Source organism: Manacus candei, unplaced genomic scaffold, assembly GCF_025592945.1.
Source record: "Manacus candei isolate 608988 ecotype Guabito, Panama unplaced genomic scaffold, ASM2559294v1 h1tg000151l, whole genome shotgun sequence".
In the NCBI taxonomy this organism is placed as follows: Eukaryota; Metazoa; Chordata; class Aves; order Passeriformes; family Pipridae; genus Manacus; species Manacus candei.
Genome location: NW_026138199.1, coordinates 73,018 through 95,111, shown reverse-complemented (window position 1 = coordinate 95,111; position 22,094 = coordinate 73,018). Strand labels below are relative to the sequence as shown.

Genomic DNA, 22,094 nt, shown 5'->3' with positions numbered 1-22,094 from the left:
ATGTGATGTCACAGTAAGCATGTGATGTCACCGATGAGGATGTGATGTCATTGGGGAACTGTGATGTCACAGAGGAGGATGTGATGTCACAGGAAACATGCAATGTCCCAGAGGAGAATGTGATGTCCCAGGGGAATATTAAATGTCAGAGAGGGGGCTATGATGTCACAGGGGAACTGTGATTACATAGGTGAGCTGTGATGTCACGAAGGAGGATGTGATTTCATTGGAGAGATGCGGGGTCGCAGGGGGAATGTGATGTCACCGCGGAGGATGTGATGCCACGGGAGAGCTGTTATGTCACAGAGGAGGATGTGATGTCACAGAGGTAGATGTGATGTCACAGGGGAGAATGTGATGTCCCAGGAGATCTGTGATGTCACAGAGGATGATTTGATGTCATAAGAGACATGCGAAGTCACAGAGGGGATATGATGTCACAGAGGAGGATGTGATGTCAAAGGGAACTGTGAAGTCACAGAGGAGGATGTGATGTCGCAGAGGAGGGTGTGATGTCGCAGTAAGTATGTGATGTCACAGAGGAGGATGCGATGTCATAGGAGATCTGTGATGTCATGGAAGAGTTCTGACGTCACAGGGAGGATGTGATGTCACAGAGGAGGATGTGATGTCATAGGGGAGCTGTGATGTCATAGGAGAGCTGTTCTATCACAGAGGAGGATGTGATGTCACAGAGGAGGATGTGATGTCACAGGAGAGCTGTGATGTCACAGAGGAGGATGTGATGTCACAGAGGGTCTGTTATGTCACAGGGGAGAATGTGACATCACAGGAGATCTGTGATGACAGAGGATGATTTGATGTCAAAAGAGACTTGCGATGTCACAGAGGGGATATGATGTCATAGGGTAGGATGTGATGTCAAAGGGAACTGTGAAGTCAGAGGGGGATGTGATGTCACAGAGGAGGATGTGATGTCACAGAGGAGGATGTGATGTCCTAGGGTTCAAGTGATGTCACAGAGGAGGATGTGATGCCACAGAGGAGGATGTGATGTCACAGAGGAGGATGTGATGTCACAGGAGAACTGTGATGTCACAGAGGAGGTTGTGATGTCACAGAGGGGCTGTGATGTAATAGGGGAGCTGTGATGTCATAGGAGACCTGTGATTTCACAGAAGAGGATGTGATGTCACAGAAGAGGATGTGCTGTCACAGAGGAGGATGTGATGTCATAGGGGAGCTGTGATGTCATAGAAGAGCGGTGATGTCACAGAGGAGGATGTGATGTCGCAGAGGAGGATGTGATGTCACAGGAGATCTGTGATGACAGAGGATGATTTGATGTCATAAGAGACTTGCGATATCACAGAGGGTATATGATATCATAGGGTAGGATGTGATGTCAAAGGGAACTGTGAAGTCACAGAGGAGGATGTGATGTCACAGAGGAGGATGTGATGTCACAGAGGAGGATGTGATGTTCTAGGGTACAAGTGATGACACAGGGGAGGATGTGATGTCACAGGAAGCATGTGATGTCACAGAGGAGGATGTGATGTCATAGGAGATCTGTGATGTCATAGAAGAGCTCTGACGTCACAGGGAGGATGTGATGTCACAGAGGAGGATGTGATGTCACAGAGGTGGATGTGATGTCACAGGTCGCTGTGATGTCACAGGGCGGGATGTGTTGTCACAGAGGAGGATTCAAGCTCACAGAGGAGAATCTGATGTCATAGGAGACCTGTGATGTCACAGAGGAGGATGTGAATTCACAGAGGAGGATGTGATGTCACAGTAAGCATGTGATGTCACCGATGAGGATGTGATGTCATTGGGGAACTGTGATGTCACAGAGGAGGATGTGATGTCACAGGAAACATGCAATGTCCCAGAGGAGAATGTGATGTCCCAGGGGAAGATTAAATGTCAGAGAGGAGGCTATGATGTCACAGGGGAACTGTGATTACATAGGTGAGCTGTGATGTCACGAAGGAGGATGTGATTTCATTGGAGAGTTGCAGGGTCGCAGGGGGAATGTGATGTCACCGCGGAGGATGTGATGCCACGGGAGAGCTGTTATGTCACAGAGGAGGATGTGATGTCACAGAGGTAGATGTGATGTCACAGGGGAGAATGTGATGTCCCAGGAGATCTGTGATGTCACAGAGGATGATTTGATGTCATAAGAGACATGCGAAGTCACAGAGGGGATATGATGTCAGAGAGGAGGATGTGATGTCAAAGGGAACTGTGAAGTCACAGAGGAGGATGTGATGTCGCAGAGGAGGGTGTGATGTCACAGTAAGCATGTGATGTCACAGAGGAGGATGCGATGTCATAGGAGATCTGTGATGCCATAGAAGAGCTCTGACGTCACAGGGAGGATGTGATGTCACAGAGGAGGATGTGATGTCATAGGGGAGGTGTGATGTCATAGGAGAGCTGTGATATCACAGAGGAGGATGTGATGGCACAGAGGAGGATGTGATGTCACAGGAGAGCTGTGATGTCACAGAGGAGGATGTGATGTCACAGAGGGTCTGTTATGTCACAGGGGAGAATGTGACATCACAGGAGATCTGTGATGACAGAGGATGATTTGATGTCAAAAGAGACTTGCGATGTCACAGAGGGGATATGATGTCATAGGGTAGGATGTGATGTCAAAGGGAACTGTGAAGTCAGAGGGGGATGTGATGTCACAGAGGAGGATGTGATGTCACAGAGGAGGATGTGATGTCACAGAGGGGCTGTGATGTAATAGGGGAGCTGTGATGTCATAGGAGACCTGTGATTTCACAGATGAGGATGTGATGTCACAGAGGAGGATGTGCTGTCACAGAGGAGGATGTGATGTCATAGGGGAGCTGTGATGTCATAGAAGAGCGGTGATGTCACAGAGGAGGATGTGATGTCGCAGAGGAGGATGTGATGTCACAGGAGATCTGTGATGTCACAGAGGAGGATGTGATGTCACAGAGGTAGATGTGATGTCACAGGGGAGAATGTGATGTCACAGGAGATCTGTGATGTCACAGAGGATGATTTGATGTCATAAGAGACATGCGAATTCACAGAGGGGATATGATGTCAGAGAGGAGGATGTGATGTCAAAGGGAACTGTGAAGTCACAGAGGAGGATGTGATGTCGCAGAGGAGGGTGTGATGTTATAGGAGATCTGTGATGTCATAGAAGAGCTCTGACGTGACAGGGAGGATGTGATGTCACAGAGGAGTATGTGATGTCACAGAGGAGGATGTGATGTCACAGAGGAGGATGTGATGTCCTAGGGTTCAAGTGATGTCACAGACGAGGATGTGATGCCACAGAGGAGGATGTGATGTCACAGAGGAGGATGTGATGTCATAGGAGAGCTGTGATGGAATAGGGGAGCTGTGATGTCATAGGAGACCTGTGATTTCACAGAAGAGGATGTGATGTCACAGAGGAGGATGTGCTGTCACAGAGGAGGATGTGATGTCATAGGGGAGCTGTGATGTCATAGAAGAGCGGTGATGTCACAGAGGAGGATGTGATGTCGCAGAGGAGGATGTGATGTCACAGGAGACTTGTTATGTCACAGAGGAGGATGTGATGTCACAGAGGTAGATGTGATGTCACAGGGAAGAATGTGATGTCACAGGAGATCTGTGATGTCACAGAGGATGATTTGATGTCATAAGAGACATGCGAATTCACAGAGGGGATATGATGTCACAGAGGTGGATGTGGATGCGATGTCATAGAGGTGGCTGTGATGTCGTAGAAGACGTGCGATGTCACAGAGGGGATGTGATTACACAGCGGAGGATGCGATGTCACAGGTAGGATATGGTGTAATAGGAGACATGTGATGACACAGAGGAGGATGTGACGTCACTGGGAGTTTTGATATCACAGGGGAGGATGTGATGTTACAGAGGAGGATGTGATGTCACTTGGGAGCTGTGAAGTAACGGGGAAGATGTGATGCCACAGATGAGGATATGATGTCCCAGGTCGCTGTGAAGTCACAGGGCGGGATGAGATGTCACAGAGGAGGATGCAAGCTCACAGAGGAGAATCTGATGTCATCGGAGACCTGTGAATGTCACAGAGGAGGATGTGATATCACAGAGGAGGATGTGATGTTGCAGTAAGCATGTGATATCACCGGGCGGGATGTGATGTCACAGAGGAGGATGTGATGTCATAGGGGAGCTGTGATGTCATAGGAGAGCTGTGATGTCAGAGAGGAGGATGTGATGTAACAGAGGAGGATGTGATGTCACAGAGGAGGATGTGATGTCACAGGAAACATGCAATGTCCCAGAGGAGAATGTGATGTCCCAGAGGAAGATTAAATGTCAGAGAGGAGGCTATGATGTCACAGGGGAACTGTGATTACATAGGTGAGCTGTGATGTCACGAAGGAGGATGTGATGTCATAGGAGAGACGCGATGTCTCATGGAGGATGTGATGTCACAGAGGATGATTTGATGTCATAAGAGACATGCGATGTCACAGAGGGGAAATGATGTCACAGAGGAGGATATGATGTCAAAGGGAACTGTGAAGTCATAGTTGAGGATGTGATGTCACAGAGGAGGATGTGATGTCGCAGTAAGCATGTGATGTCAGAGAGGAGGATGTGATGTCACAGAGGAGGATGTGATGTCACAGGAGAACTGTTATGTCACAGTGGAGGATGTGATGTCACAGAGGAGGATGTGATGTCACAGAGGAGGATGTGATGTCACAGGAGAGCTGTGATGTCACAGAGGCGGATGTGATGTCACAGGTTGCTGTGATGTCACAGGGCGGGATGTGATGTCACAGAGGAGGATGCAAGCTCACAGAGGAGAATGTGATGTCATAGGAGAACTGTGATGTCACAGAGGAGGATGTGAATTCACAGAGGAGGATGTGATGTCGCAGTAAGCATGTGATGTCACCGATGAGGATGTGATGTCATAGGGGAGCTGTGATGTCACAGAGGAGGATGTGATGACACATAGGAGGATGCGATGTCACGGAGGTGCTGTAATGCCACAGGGGAGAATGTGATGTCACAGGAGATCAGTGATGTCACAGAGGAGGATGTGATGTCACAGGAAACATGCAATGTCCCAGAGGAGAATGTGATGTCCCAGAGGAAGATTAAATGTCGGAGAGGAGGCGATGATGTCACAGGGGAACTGTGATTACATAGGTGAGCTGTGATGTCACGAAGGAGGATGTGATGTCATAAGAGGGACGCGATGTCTCATGGAGGATGTGATGTCACAGAGGAGGTTGTGATGTCACAGAGGTGGATGTGATGTCACAGGTCGCTGTGATGTCACAGGGCGGGATGTGATGTCACAGAGGAGGATCCAAGCTCACAGAGGAGAATCTGATGTCATAGGAGACCTGTGATGTCACAGAGGAGGATGTGAATTCACAGAGGAGGATGTGATGTCACAGTAAGCATGTGATGTCACCGATGAGGATGTGATGTCATTGGGGAACTGTGATGTCACAGAGGAGGATGTGATGTCACAGGAAACATGCAATGTCCCAGAGGAGAATGTGATGTCCCAGGGGAAGATTAAATGTCAGAGAGGGGGCTATGATGTCACAGGGGAACTGTGATTACATAGGTGAGCTGTGATGTCACGAAAGAGGATGTGATTTCATTGGAGAGTTGCGGGGTCGCAGGGGGAATGTGATGTCACCGCGGAGGATGTGATGCCACGGGAGAGCTGTTATGTCACAGAGGAGGATGTGATGTCACAGAGGTAGATGTGATGTCACAGGGGAGAATGTGATGTCCCAGGAGATCTGTGATGTCACAGAGGATGATTTGATGTCATAAGAGACATGCGAAGTCACAGAGGGGATATGATGTCACAGAGGAGGATGTGATGTCAAAGGGAACTGTGAAGTCACAGAGGAGGATGTGATGTCGCAGAGGAGGGTGTGATGTCGCAGTAAGCATGTGATGTCACAGAGGAGGATGCGATGTCATAGGAGATCTGTGATGTCATAGAAGAGCTCTGACGTCACAGGGAGGATGTGATGTCACAGAGGAGGATGTGATGTCATAGAGGAGGTGTGATGTCATAGGAGAGCTGTGATATCACAGAGGAGGATGTGATGTCACAGAGGAGGATGTGATGTCACAGGAGAGCTGTGATGTCACAGGGGAGAATGTGACATCACAGGAGATCTGTGATGACAGAGGATGATTTGATGTCAAAAGAGACTTGCGATGTCACAGAGGGGATATGATGTCATAGGGTAGGATGTGATGTCAAAGGGAACTGTGAAGTCAGAGGGGGATGTGATGTCACAGAGGAGGATGTGATGTCACAGAGGAGGATGTGATGTCCTAGGGTTCAAGTGATGTCACAGATGAGGATGTGATGCCACAGAGGAGGATGTGATGTCACAGAGGAGGATGTGATGTCACAGGAGAGCTGTGATGTCACAGAGGAGGTTGTGATGTCACAGAGGGGCTGTAATGTAATAGGGGAGCTGTGATGTCATAGGAGACCTGTGATTTCACAGAAGAGGATGTGATGTCACAGAAGAGGATGTGCTGTCACAGAGGAGGATGTGATGTCATAGGGGAGCTGTGATGTCATAGAAGAGCGGTGATGTCACAGAGGAGGATGTGATGTCGCAGAGGAGGATGCAAGCTCACAGGAGAGTTGTTATGTCACAGAGGAGGATGTGATGTCACAGAGGTAGATGTGATGTCACAGGGGAGAATGTGATGTCACAGATGATCTGTGATGTCACAGAGGATTATTTGATGTCATAAGAGACATGCGAATTCACAGAGGGGATATGATGTCACAGAGGAGGATATGATGTCAAAGGGAACTGTGAAGTCACAGAGGAGGATGTGATGTCGCAGAGGAGGGTGTGATGTTATAGGAGATCTGTGGTGACATAGAAGAGCTCTGACGTGACAGGGAGGATGTGATGTCACAGAGGAGGATGTGATGTCACAGGGGAACTGTGATGTCACAGAGGAGGATGTGATGTCTCAGAGGAGGATGTGATGTCACAGGAGATCTGTGATGTCACAGAGGATTATTTGATGTCATAAGAGACATGCGAATTCCCAGAGGGGATATGATGTCACAGAGGAGGATATGATGTCAAAGGGAACTGTGAAGTCACAGAGGAGGATGTGATGTCGCAGAGGAGGGTGTGATGTTATAGGAGATCTGTGATGACATAGAAGAGCTCTGACGTGACAGGGAGGATGTGATGTCACAGAGGAGGATGTGATGTCAAAGGGAACTGTGAAGTCACAGAGGAGGATGTGATGTCACAGAGGAGGATGTGATGTCACAGAGGAGGATGTGATGTTCTAGGGTACAAGTGATGACACAGGGGAGGATGTGATGTCACAGGAAGCATGTGATGTCACAGAGGAGGATGTGATGTCATAGGAGATCTGTGATGTCATAGAAGAGCTCTGACGTCACAGGGAGGATGTGATGTCACAGAGGAGGATGTGATGTCACAGAGGTGGATGTGATGTCACAGGTCTCTGTGATGTCACAGGGCGGGATGTGTTGTCACAGAGGAGGATTCAAGCTCACAAAGGAGAATCTGATGTCATAGGAGACCTGTGATGTCACAGAGGAGGATGTGAATTCACAGAGGAGGATGTGATGTCACAGTAAGCATGTGATGTCACCGATGAGGATGTGATGTCATTGGGGAACTGTGATGTCACAGAGGAGGATGTGATGTCACAGGAAACATGCAATGTCCCAGAGGAGAATGTGATGTCCCAGGGGAAGATTAAATGTCAGAGAGGGGGCTATGATGTCACAGGGGAACTGTGATTACATAGGTGAGCTGTGATGTCACGAAGGAGGATGTGATTTCATTGGAGAGTTGCGGGGTCGCAGGGGGAATGTGATGTCACCGCGGAGGATGTGATGCCACGGGAGAGCTGTTATGTCACAGAGGAGGATGTGATGTCACAGAGGTAGATGTGATGTCACAGGGGAGAATGTGATGTCCCAGGAGATCTGTGATGTCACAGAGGATGATTTGATGTCATAAGAGACATGCGAAGTCACAGAGGGGATATGATGTCACAGAGGAGGATGTGATGTCAAAGGGAACTGTGAAGTCACAGAGGAGGATGTGATGTCGCAGAGGAGGGTGTGATGTCGCAGTAAGCATGTGATGTCACAGAGGAGGATGCGATGTCATAGGAGATCTGTGATGCCATAGAAGAGCTCTGACGTCACAGGGAGGATGTGATGTCACAGAGGAGGATGTGATGTCATAGGGGAGGTGTGATGTCATAGGAGAGCTGTGATATCACAGAGGAGGATGTTATGGCACAGAGGAGGATGTGATGTCACAGGAGAGCTGTGATGTCACAGAGGAGGATGTGATGTCACAGAGGGTCTGTTATGTCACAGGGGAGAATGTGACATCACAGGAGATCTGTGATGACAGAGGATGATTTGATGTCAAAAGAGACTTGCGATGTCACAGAGGGGATATGATGTCATAGGGTAGGATGTGATGTCAAAGGGAACTGTGAAGTCAGAGGGGGATGTGATGTCACAGAGGAGGATGTGATGTCACAGAGGAGGATGTGATGTCCTAGGGTTCAAGTGATGTCACAGACGAGGATGTGATGCCACAGATGAGGATGTGATGTCACAGAGGAGGATGTGATGTCACAGGAGAACTGTGATGTCACAGAGGAGGATGTGATGTCACAGAGGGGCTGTGATGTAATAGGGGAGCTGTGATGTCATAGGAGACCTGTGATTTCACAGAAGAGGATGTGATGTCACAGAGGAGGATGTGCTGTCACAGAGGAGGATGTGATGTCATAGGGGAGCTGTGATGTCATAGAAGAGCGGTGATGTCACAGAGGAGGATGTGATGTCGCAGAGGAGGATGTGATGTCACAGGAGATCTGTGATGTCACAGAGGAGGATGTGATGTCACAGAGGTAGATGTGATGTCACAGGGGAGAATGTGATGTCACAGGAGATCTGTGATGTCACAGAGGATGATTTGATGTCATAAGAGACATGCGAATTCACAGAGGGGATATGATGTCAGAGAGGAGGATGTGATGTCAAAGGGAACTGTGAAGTCACAGAGGAGGATGTGATGTCGCAGAGGAGGGTGTGATGTTATAGGAGATCTGTGATGTCATAGAAGAGCTCTGACGTGACAGGGAGGATGTGATGTCACAGAGGAGGATGTGATGTCACAGAGGAGGATGTGATGTCCTAGGGTTCAAGTGATGTCACAGACGAGGATGTGATGCCACAGAGGAGGATGTGATGTCACAGAGGAGGATGTGATGTCACAGGAGAGCTGTGATGTCACAGAGGAGGATGTGATGTCACAGAGGGGCTGTGATGTAATAGGGGAGCTGTGATGTCATAGGAGACCTGTGATTTCACAGAAGAGGATGTGATGTCACAGAGGAGGATGTGCTGTCACAGAGGAGGATGTGATGTCATAGGGGAGCTGTGATGTCATAGAAGAGCGGTGATGTCACAGAGGAGGATGTGATGTCGCAGAGGAGGATGTGATGTCACAGGAGAGTTGTTATGTCACAGAGGAGGATGTGATGTCACAGAGGTAGATGTGATGTCAGAGGGGAGAATGTGATGTCCCAGGAGATCTGTGATGTCACAGAGGATGATTTGATGTCATAAGAGACATGCGAATTCACAGAGGGGATATGATGTCACAGAGGTGGATGTGGTTGCGATGTCATAGAGGTGGATGTGATGTCGTAGAAGACGTGCGATGTCACAGAGGGGATGTGATTACACAGCGGAGGATGCGATGTCACAGGTAGGATATGGTGTAATAGGAGACGTGATGACACAGAGGAGGATGTGATGTCACTGGGAGTTTTGATATCACAGGGGAGGATGTGATGTTACAGAGGAGGATGTGATGTCACATGGGAGCTGTGAAGTAACGGGGAAGATGTGATGCCACAGATGAGGATATGATGTCCCAGGTCGCTGTGAAATCACAGGGCGGGATGAGATGTGACAGAGGAGGATGCAAGCTCACAGAGGAGAATCTGATGTCATCGGAGACCTGTGAATGTCACAGAGGAGGATGTGATATCACAGAGGAGGATGTGATGTCGCAGTAAGCATGTGATCTCACCGGGCGGGATGTGATGTCACAGAGGAGGATGTGATGTCATAGGGGAGCTGTGATGTCATAGGAGAGCTGTGATGTCAGAGAGGATGATGTGATGTCACAGAGGAGGATGTGATGTCACAGAGGAGGATGTGATGTCATAGGGTAGCTGTGATGTCACAGAGGAGGATGTGATGTCACAGGAAACATGCAATGTCCCAGAGGAGAATGTGATGTCCCAGAGGAAGATTAAATGTCAGAGAGGAGGCTATGATCTCACAGGGGAACTGTGATTACATAGGTGAGCTGTGATGTCACGAAGGAGGGTGTGATGTCATAGGAGAGACGCGATGTCTCATGGAGGATGTGATGTCACAGAGGAGGTTGTGATGTCACAGAGGATGATTTGATGTCATAAGAGACATGCGATGTCACAGAGGGGAAATGATGTCACAGAGGAGGATATGATGTCAAAGGGAACTGTGAAGTCACAGTTGAGGATGTGATGTCGCAGAGGAGGATGTGATGTCGCAGTAAGCATGTGATGTCACAGAGGAGGATGTGATGTCACAGAGGAGGATGTGATGTCACAGGAGAACAGTTATGTCACAGTGGAGGATGTGATGTCACAGAGGAGGATGTGATGTCACAGAGGAGGATGTGATGTCACAGGAGAGCTGTGATGTCACAGAGGCGGATGTGATGACACAGGTTGCTGTAATGTCACAGGGCGGGATGTGATGTCACAGAGGAGGATGCAAGCTCACAGAGGAGAATGTGATGTCATAGGAGACCTGTGATGTCACAGAGGAGGATGTGAATTCACAGAGGAGGATGTGATGTCTCAGTAAGCATGTGATGTCACCGATGAGGATGTGATGTCATAGGGGAGCTGTGATGTCACAGAGGAGGATGTGATGACAAATAGGAGGATGCGATGTCACGGAGGTGCTGTAATGCCACAGGGGAGAATGTGATGTCACAGGAGATCAGTGATGTGACAGAGGAGGATCTGATGTCACAGGAAACATGCAATGTCCCAGAGGAGAATGTGATGTCCCAGAGGAAGATTAAATGTCGGAGAGGAGGCGATGATGTCACAGGGGAACTGTGATTACATAGGTGAGCTGTGATGTCACGAAGGAGGATGTGATGTCATAGGAGAGACGCGATGTCTCATGGAGGATGTGATGTCACAGAGGAGGTTGTGATGTCACAGAGGATGATTTGATGTCATAAGAGACATGCGATGTCACAGAGGGGAAATGATGTCACAGAGGAGGATATGCTGTCAAAGGGAACTGTGAAGTCACAGTTGAGGATGTGATGTCACAGAGGAGGATGTGATGTCACAGGAGAACTGTTATGTCACAGTGGAGGATGTGATGTCACAGAGGAGGATGTGATGTCACAGAGGTGGATGTGATGTCACAGGTCGCTGTGATGTCACAGGGCGGGATGTGATGTCACAGAGGAGGATTCAAGCTCACAGAGGAGAATCTGATGTCATAGGAGACCTGTGATGTCACAGAGGAGGATGTGAATTCACAGAGATGGATGTGATGTCACAGTAAGCATGTGATGTCACCGATGAGGATGTGATGTCATTGGGGAACTGTGATGTCACAGAGGAGGATATGATGTCACAGGAAACATGCAATGTCCCAGAGGAGAATGTGATGTCCCAGGGGAAGATTAAATGTCAGAGAGGGGGCTATGATGTCACAGGGGAACTGTGATTACATAGGTGAGCTGTGATGTCACGAAGGAGGATGTGATTTCATTGGAGAGTTGCGGGGTCGCAGGGAGAATGTGATGTCACCGCGGAGGATGTGATGCCACGGGAGAGTTGTTATGTCACAGAGGAGGATGTGATGTCACAGAGGTAGATGTGATGTCACAGGGGAGAATGTGATGTCCCAGGAGATCTGTGATGTCACAGAGGATGATTTGATGTCATAAGAGACATGCGAAGTCACAGAGGGGATATGATGTCACAGAGGAGGATGTGATGTCAAAGGGAACTGTGAAGTCACAGAGGAGGATGTGATGTCGCAGAGGAGGGTGTGATGTTATAGGAGATCTGTGATGTCATAGAAGAGCTCTGACGTGACAGGGAGGATGTGATGTCACAGAGGAGGATGTGATGTCATAGGGGAACTGTGATGTCACAGAGGAGGATGTGATGTCTCAGAGGAGGATGTGATGTCACAGGAGATCTGTGATGACAGAGGATGATTTGATGTCATAAGAGACTTGCGATGTCACAGAGGGTATATGATATCATAGGGTGGGATGTGATGTCAAAGGGAACTGTGAGGTCACAGAGGGTGATGTGATGTCACAGAGGAGGATGTGATGTCACAGAGGAGGATGTGATGTCCTAGGGTACAAGTGATGACACAGGGGAGGATGTGATGTCACAGGAAGCATGTGATGTCACAAGAAGGATTTCATGTCACTGGGAACTGTGATATCACAGAGAAGGATGTGATGTCACAGAGGAGGAATTGATTTCCTAGGAGACATCCGATATCACAGAGGAGAATGTGATGTCACAGGAGATCTGTGATGTCACAGAGGATGATTTGATATCACAGAGGTAGATGTGATGTCACAGGGGAGAATGTGATGTCACAGGAGATCTGTGATGTCGCAGAGGATGATTTGATGTCATAAGAGACATGCGAAGTCACAGAGGGGATATGATGTCACAGAGGAGGATGTGATGTCAAAGGGAACTGTGAAGTCACAGAGGAGGATGTGATGTCACAGAGGAGGATGTGATGTCGCAGTAAGCATGTGATGTCACCGATGAGGATGTGATGTCATTGGGGAACTGTGATGTCACAGAGGAGGATGTGATGTCACAGGAAACATGCAATGTCCCAGAGGAGAATGTGATGTCCCAGGGGAAGATTAAATGTCAGAGAGGAGGCGATGATGTCACAGGGGAACTGTGATTACATAGGTGAGCTGTGATGTCACGAAGGAGGATGTGATTTCATTGGAGAGTTGCGGGGTCGCAGGGGGAATGTGACGTCACCGCGGAGGATGTGATACCACGGGAGAGCTGTTATGTCACAGAGGAGGATGTGATGTCACAGAGGTAGATGTGATGTCACAGGGGAGAATGTGATGTCCCAGGAGATCTGTGATGTCACAGAGGATGATTTGATGTCATAAGAGACATGCGAAGTCACAGAGGGGATATGATGTCACAGAGGAGGATGTGATGTCAAAGGGAACTGTGAAGTCACAGAGGAGGATGTGATGTCGCAGAGGAGGGTGTGATGTCGCAGTAAGCATGTGATGTCACAGAGGAGGATGCGATGTCATAGGAGATCTGTGATGTCATAGAAGAGCTCTGACGTCACAGGGAGGATGTGATGTCACAGAGGAGGATGTGATGTCATAGGGGAGGTGTGATGTCATAGGAGAGCTGTTCTATCACAGAGGAGGATGTGATGTCACAGAGGAGGATGTGATGTCACAGGAGAGCTGTGATGTCACAGAGGAGGATGTGATGTCACAGAGGGTCTGTTATGTCACAGGGGAGAATGTGACATCACAGGAGATCTGTGATGACAGAGGATGATTTGATGTCAAAAGAGACTTGCGATGTCACAGAGGGGATATGATGTCATAGGGTAGGATGTGATGTCAAAGGGAACTGTGATCTCAGAGGGGGATGTGATGTCACAGAGGAGGATGTGATGTCACAGAGGAGGATGTGATGTCCTAGGGTTGAAGTGATGTCACAGACGAGGATGTGATGCCATAGAGGAGGATGTGATGTCACAGAGGAGGATGTGATGTCACAGGAGAGCTGTGATGTCACAGAGGAGGATGTGATGCCACAGAGGGGCTGTGATGTAATAGGGGAGCTGTGATGTCATAGGAGACCTGTGAATTCACAGAAGAGGATGTGATGTCACAGAGGGGCTGTGATGTAATAGGGGAGCTGTGATGTCATAGGAGACCTGTGATTTCACAGAAGAGGATGTGATGTCACAGAAGAGGATGTGCTGTCACCGAGGAGGATGTGATGTCATAGGGGAGCTGTGATGTCATAGAAGAGCGGTGATGTCACAGAGGAGGATGTGATGTCGCAGAGGAGGATGTGATGTCACAGGAGAGTTGTTATGTCACAGAGGTAGATGTGATGTCCCAGGGGAGAATGTGATGTCACAGGGGACAATGTGATGTCACAGGAGATCTGTGATGTCGCAGAGGATGATTTGATGTCATAAGAGACATGCGAAGTCACAGAGGGGATATGATGTCACAGAGGAGGATGTGATGTCAAAGGGAACTGTGAAGTCACAGAGGAGGATGTGATGTCACAGAGGAGGATGTGATGTCGCAGTAAGCATGTGATGTCACCGATGAGGATGTGATGTCATTGGGGAACTGTGATGTCACAGAGGAGGATGTGATGTCACAGGAAACATGCAATGTCCCAGAGGAGAATGTGATGTCCCAGGGGAAGATTAAATGTCAGAGAGGAGGCGATGATGTCACAGGGGAACTGTGATTACATAGGTGAGCTGTGATGTCACGAAGGAGGATGTGATTTCATTGGAGAGTTGCGGGGTCGCAGGGGGAATGTGATGTCACCGCGGAGGATGTGATACCACGGGAGAACTGTTATGTCACAGAGGAGGATGTGATGTCACAGAGGTAGATGTGATGTCACAGGGGAGAATGTGATGTCCCAGGAGATCTGTGATGTCACAGAGGATGATTTGATGTCATAAGAGACATGCGAAGTCACAGAGGGGATATGATGTCACAGAGGAGGATGTGATGTCAAAGGGAACTGTGAAGTCACAGAGGAGGATGTGATGTCGCAGAGGAGGGTGTGATGTCGCAGTAAGCATGTGATGTCACAGAGGAGGATGCGATGTCATAGGAGATCTGTGATGTCATAGAAGAGCTCTGACGTCACAGGGAGGATGTGATGTCACAGAGGAGGATGTGATGTCATAGGGGAGGTGTGATGTCATAGGAGAGCTGTTCTATCACAGAGGAGGATGTGATGTCACAGAGGAGGATGTGATGTCACAGGAGAGCTGTGATGTCACAGAGGAGGATGTGATGTCACAGAGGGTCTGTTATGTCACAGGGGAGAATGTGACATCACAGGAGATCTGTGATGACAGAGGATGATTTGATGTCAAAAGAGACTTGCGATGTCACAGAGGGGATATGATGTCATAGGGTAGGATGTGATGTCAAAGGGAACTGTGATCTCAGAGGGGGATGTGATGTCACAGAGGAGGATGTGATGTCACAGAGGAGGATGTGATGTCCTAGGGTTGAAGTGATGTCACAGACGAGGATGTGATGCCATAGAGGAGGATGTGATGTCACAGAGGAGGATGTGATGTCACAGGAGAGCTGTGATGTCACAGAGGAGGATGTGATGCCACAGAGGGGCTGTGATGTAATAGGGGAGCTGTGATGTCATAGGAGACCTGTGAATTCACAGAAGAGGATGTGATGTCACAGAGGGGCTGTGATGTAATAGGGGAGCTGTGATGTCATAGGAGACCTGTGATTTCACAGAAGAGGATGTGATGTCACAGAAGAGGATGTGCTGTCACAGGAGAGTTGTTATGTCACAGAGGTAGATGTGATGTCCCAGGGGAGAATGTGATGTCACAGGGGACAATGTGATGTCACAGGAGATCTGTGATGTCACAGAGGATGATTTGATGTCATAAGAGACATGCGAAGTTACAGAGGGGATATGATGTCACAGAGGAGGATGTGATGTCAAAGGGAACTGTGAAGTCACAGAGGAGGATGTGATGTCGCAGAGGAGGGTGTGATGTTATAGGAGATCTGTGATGTCATAGAAGAGCTCTGACGTGTCAGGGAGGATGTGATGTCGCAGAGGAGGATGTGATGTCATAGGGGAACTGTGATGTCACAGAGGAGGATGTGATGTCTCAGAGGAGGATGTGATGTCACAGGAGATCTGTGATGACAGAGGATGATTTGATGTCATAAGAGACTTGCGATGTCACAGAGGGTATATGATATCATAGGGTAGGATATGATGTCAAAGGGAACTGTGAAGTCACAGAGGAGGATGTGATGTCACAGAGGAGAATGTGATGTCACAGAGGAGGATGTGATGTCCTAGGGTACAAGTGATGACACAGGGGAGGATGTGATGTCACAGGAATCATGTGATGTCACAGAGGAGGATGCGATGTCATAGGAGATCTGTGATGTCATAGAAGAGCTCTGACGTCACAGGGAGGATGTGATGTCATAGGGGAGGTGTGATGTCATAGGAGAGCTGTGATATCACAGAGGAGGATGTGATGTCACAGAGGAGGATGTGATGTCACAGAGGGTCTGTTATGTCACAGGGGAGAATGTGACATCACAGGAGATCTGTGATGACAGAGGATGATTTGATGTCAAAAGAGACTTGCGATGTCACAGAGGGGATATGATGTCATAGGGTAGGATGTGATGTCAAAGGGAACTGTGAAGTCAGAGGGGGATGTGATGTCACAGAGGAGGACTTGATTTCCTAGGAGACATCCGATATCACAGAGGAGAATGTGATGTCACAGGAGATCTGTGATGTCACAGAGGATGATTTGATGTCACAGAGGTAGATGTGATGTCACAGGGGAGAATGTGATGTCACAGGAGATCTGTGATGTCGCAGAGGATGATTTGATGTCATAAGAGACATGCGAAGTCACAGAGGGGATATGATGTCACAGAGGAGGGTGTGATGCCATAGAGGAGGATGTGATGTCACAGAGGAGGATGTGATGTCACAGGAGAGCTGTGATGTCACAGAGGAGGATGTGATGCCACAGAGGGGCTGTGATGTAATAGGGGAGCTGTGATGTCATAGGAGACCTGTGAATTCACAGAAGAGGATGTGATGTCACAGAGGGGCTGTGATGTAATAGGGGAGCTGTGATGTCATAGGAGACCTGTGATTTCACAGAAGAGGATGTGATGTCGCAGAAGAGGATGTGCTGTCACCGAGGAGGATGTGATGTCATAGGGGAGCTGTGATGTCATAGAAGAGCGGTGATGTCACAGAGGAGGATGTGATGTCGCAGAGGAGGATGTGATGTCACAGGAGAGTTGTTATGTCACAGAGGTAGATGTGATGTCCCAGGGGAGAATGTGATGTCACAGGGGAGAATGTGATGTCACAGATGATCTGTGATGTCACAGAGGATGATTTGATGTCATAAGAGACATGCGAAGTTACAGAGGGGATATGATGTCACAGAGGAGGATGTGATGTCAAAGGGAACTGTGAAGTCACAGAGGAGGATGTGATGTCGCAGAGGAGGGTGTGATGTTATAGGAGATCTGTGATGTCATAGAAGAGCTCTGACGTGTCAGGGAGGATGTGATGTCACAGAGGAGGATGTGATGTCATAGGGGAACTGTGATGTCACAGAGGAGGATGTGATGTCTCAGAGGAGGATGTGATGTCACAGGAGATCTGTGATGACAGAGGATGATTTGATGTCATAAGAGACTTGCGATGTCACAGAGGGTATATGATATCATAGGGTAGGATATGATGTCAAAGGGAACTGTGAAGTCACAGGAGGATGTGATGTCACAGAGGAGAATGTGATGTCACAGAGGAGGATGTGATGTCCTAGGGTACAAGTGATGACACAGGGGAGGATGTGATGTCACAGGAAGCATGTGATGTCACAAGAAGGATTTCATGTCACTGGGGAGCTGTGATATCACAGAGAAGGATGTGATGTCACAGAGGAGGAATTGATTTCCTAGGAGACATCCGATATCACAGAGGAGGATGTGATGTCACGTGGAGCTGTGATGTCACAGTTGAGGATGTGATGTAGCAGAGTGCAATGTGATGTCACTGAGGAGGATGTGATGTCACAGGAGATCTGTGATGTCACAGAGGAGGATGTGCTGTCATAAGAGACATGCGATGTCACAGAGGGGAAAGTGATGTCACAGAGGACGATGTGATGTCAGAGAGGAGAATGTGATGTCGTAGGAAGCATGTGGTATCAGGAAAGATGTGATGTCATAGGAGAGCTCCGATGTCACAGAGGAGAATGTGATGCCATGGGGAGTATGTGATGGCACAGAGGAGGATGTTAATTCACAGGAGATCTGTGATGTCACAGAGGAGGATGTGCTGTCACAGGAAACATGCAATGTCCCAGAGGAGAATGTGATGTCCCAGAGGAAGATTAAATGTCAGAGAGGAGGCTATGATGTCACAGGGGAACTGTGATTTCATAGGTGAGCTGTGATGTCACAAAGGAAGATCTGATGTCATAGGAGTGACGTGATGTTGCAGGGGGGGATGCGATGCCCCGGGGAGCTGTGATGTCACAGAAGAGGATGTGATGTCACATGGAGCTGTCTTTTCCCAGAGGAGTATGTGATGTCACAGGGAGGATGTGATGTCACAGAGGAGGATAGGATGTCACAGAGGAGGATGTGATGCCATAGAAGAGTATGTGAAGTCACAAGAAGCATGTGATGTCACAGGAAGGATGTGATGTCACAGGAGAACTGTGATGTCATAGGAGAGCTGTTATGTCACCGAGGAGGATGTGATCTCACAGAGGAGGATGTGATGTCACAGAGGGGCTGTTATGTCACAGGGGAGAATGTGATGTCACAGGAGATCTGTGATATAACTGAGGAGGATGTGAAATCACAGAGGAGGATATGATGTCACAGACGTGGTTGTGATGTCACAGAGGGACTGTCATGATACAGGGGAGAATGTGATGTCACAGGAGATCTGTGATGTCACAGAGGATGATTTGATGTCACAGAGGTAGATGTGATGTCACAGGGGAGAATGTGATGTCACAGGAGATCTGTGATGTCGCAGAGGATGATTTGATGTCATAAGAGACATGCGAAGTCACAGAGGGGATATGATGTCAGAGAGGAGGATGTGATGTCAAAGGGAACTGTGATGTCACAGAGGAGGATGCGATGTCATAGGAGATCTGTGATGTCATAGAAGAGCTCTGACGTCACAGGGAGGATGTGATGTCACAGAGGAGGATGTGATGTCATAGGGGAGCTGTGATGTCATAGGAGAGCTGTGATATCACAGAGGAGGATGTGATGGCACAGGGAGGATGTGATGTCACAGGAGATCTGTGATGTCACAGAGGAGGATGTGCTGTCACAGTGGGTCTGTTATGTCACAGGGGAGAATGTGACATCACAGGAGATCTGTGATGACAGAGGATGATTTGATGTCAAAAGAGACTTGCGATGTCACAGAGGGGATATGATGTCATAGGGTAGGATGTGATGTCAAAGGGAACTGTGAAGTCAGAGGGGGATGTGATGTCACAGAGGAGGATGTGATGTCACAGAGGAGGATGTGATGTCCTAGGGTTCAAGTGATGTCACAGACGAGGATGTGATGCCACAGAGGAGGATGCGATGTCACAGAGGAGGATGTGATGTCACAGGTGAGCTGTGATGTCACAGTGGAGGATGTGATGTCATAAGAGACCTGCGAAGTCACAGAGGGGTTACGATGTCACAGAGGAGGATGTGATGTCAAAGGGAACTGTGAAGTCACACAGGAGGATTTGATGTCGCAGAGGAGGGCGTGATGTCGCAGTAAGCATGTGATGTCACAGAGGAGGATGCGATGTCATAGGAGATCTCTGATGTCATAGAAGAGCTCTGACGTCACAGGGTGGATGTGATGTCACAGAGGAGGATGTGATGTCATAGGGGAGGTGTGATGTCATAAGAGAGCTGTGATATCACAGAGGAGGATGTGATGTCACAGAGGAGGATGTGATGTCACAGGAGAGCTGTGACGTCACAGAGGAGGATGTGATGTCACAGAGGGTCTGTTATGTCACAGGGGAGAATGTGACATCACAGGAGATCTGTGATGACAGAGGATGATTTGATGTCAAAAGAGGAGGATGTGATGTCACAGAGGAGGATGTGATGTCATAGGGGAGCTGTGATGTCATAGGAGAGCTGTGATATCACAGAGGAGGATGTGATGGCACAGAGGAGGATGTGATGTCACAGGAGAGCTGTGATGTCACAGAGGGGATATGATGTCATAAGGTAGGATGTGATGTCAAAGGGAACTGTGAAGTCAGAGGGGGATGTGATGTCACAGAGGAGGATGTGATGTAACAGAGGAGGATGTGATGTCCTAGGGTTCAAGTGATATCACAGTCGAGGATGTGATGCCACAGAGGAGGATGTGATGTCACAGAGGAGGATGTGATGTCACAGGAGAGCTGTGATGTCACAGAGGAGGATGTGATGTCACAGAGGGGCTGTTATGTCACAGGGGAGCTGTGATGTCATAGGAGACCTCTGATGTCATAGAGGAGGATGTGATGTCACAGAGGAGGATGTGATGTCGCAGTAAGCATGTGATATCACCGGGCGGGATGTGATGTCACAGAGGAGGATGTGATGTCACGGAGGAGGATGTGATGTCACAGGAGAGCTGTGATGTCACAGAGGCGGATGTGATGTCACAGGTTGCTGTAATGTCACAGGGCGGGATGTGATGTCACAGAGGAGGATGCAAGCTCACAGAGGAGAATGTGATGTCATAGGAGACCTGTGATATCACAGAGGAGGATGTGAATTCACAGAGGAGGATGTGATGTCGCAATAAGCATGTGATGTCACCGATGAGGATGTGATGTCATAGGGGAGCTGTGATGTCACAGAGGAGGATGTGATGTCACAGGAAACATGCAATGTCCCAGAGGAAGATTAAATGTCAGAGAGGAGGCTATGATGTCACAGGGGAACTGTGATTACATAGGTGAACTGTGATGTCACGAAGGAGGATGTGATTTCATTGGAGAGTTGCAGGGTCGCAGGGGGAATGTGATGTCACCGCGGAGGATGTGATGCCACAGGAGACCAGTGATGTCACAGAGGAGGATGTGTTCTCACAGAGGAGGATGTGATGTCACAGAGGAGGATGTGATCTCTTAGGGAGTTGTGATGTCATTGGAGAGCTGTGTTGTCACAAAGGAGGCTGAGATGTCACAAAGGAGGATGTGATGTCATAGGAGACATATGATGTCACAGAGGGGGATGTGATATCACAGATGTGGGTCTGCTTTCACAGGAAGCATGTGATGCCACAGAGGGGATGTGATGTCACAGAGGTGGATGTGGATGCGATGTCACAGAGGTGGATGTGATGTCCTAGAAGACGTGCGATGTCACAGAGGGGATGTGATTACACAGCGGAGGATGCGATGTCACAGGGAGGATATGGTGTAATAGGAGACATGTGATGACACAGAGGAGGATGTGACGTCACTGGGAGTTTTGATGTCACAGGGGAGGATGTGATGTTACAGAGGAGGATGTGATGTCACATGGGAGCTGTGATGTAACGGGGAAGATGTGATGCCACAGATGAGGATATGATGTCCCAGGTTGCTGTGAAGTCACAGGGCGGGATGTGATGTCACAGAAGAGGATGCAAGCTCACAGAGGAGAATCTGATGTCATCGGAGACCTGTGAATGTCACAGAGGATGTGATGTCACAGAGGAGGATGTGATGTCACAGAGGATGATTTGATGTCATAAGAGACATGCCATGTCACAGAGGGGAAATGATGTCACAGAGGAGGATATGATGTCAAAGGGAACAGTGAAGTCACAGTTGAGGATGTGATGTCGCAGAGGAGGATGTGATGTCGCAGCAAGCATGTGATGTCACAGAGGAGGATGTGATGTCACAGAGGAGGATGTGATGTCACAGGAGAACTGTTATGTCACAGTGGAGGATGTGATGTCACAGAGGAGGATGTGATGTCACAGAGGAGGATGTGATGTCACAGGAGAGTTGTGATGTCACAGAGGCGGATGTGATGTCACAAGTTACTGTGATGTCACAGGGCGGGATGTGATGTCACAGAGGAGGATTCACGCTCACAGAGGAGAATGTGATGTAATAGGAGGCCTGT

At 48.6% G+C, this 22,094-nt stretch overlaps 1 long non-coding RNA gene across 2 annotated transcripts in view; it reads left to right on the top strand.

Moving 5' to 3' along the window:
* LOC127463182 (uncharacterized) overlaps window positions 1-20,179 on the top strand; it is a 28,227-nt gene extending 8,048 nt beyond the window's left edge. Inside the window, exons 3-4 of one of the 2 annotated variants that reach the window (XR_007900685.1) lie at window positions 13,210-13,523; window positions 20,099-20,179. This is a non-coding gene — a long non-coding RNA (uncharacterized LOC127463182). Of the gene's footprint in view, window positions 1-13,209; window positions 13,524-19,188; window positions 19,220-20,098 lie in introns of those variants that run through there. The other variant, XR_007900686.1, reaches the window with a different exon arrangement.
* The last annotated feature ends 1,915 nt before the right edge of the window (window positions 20,180-22,094 follow it).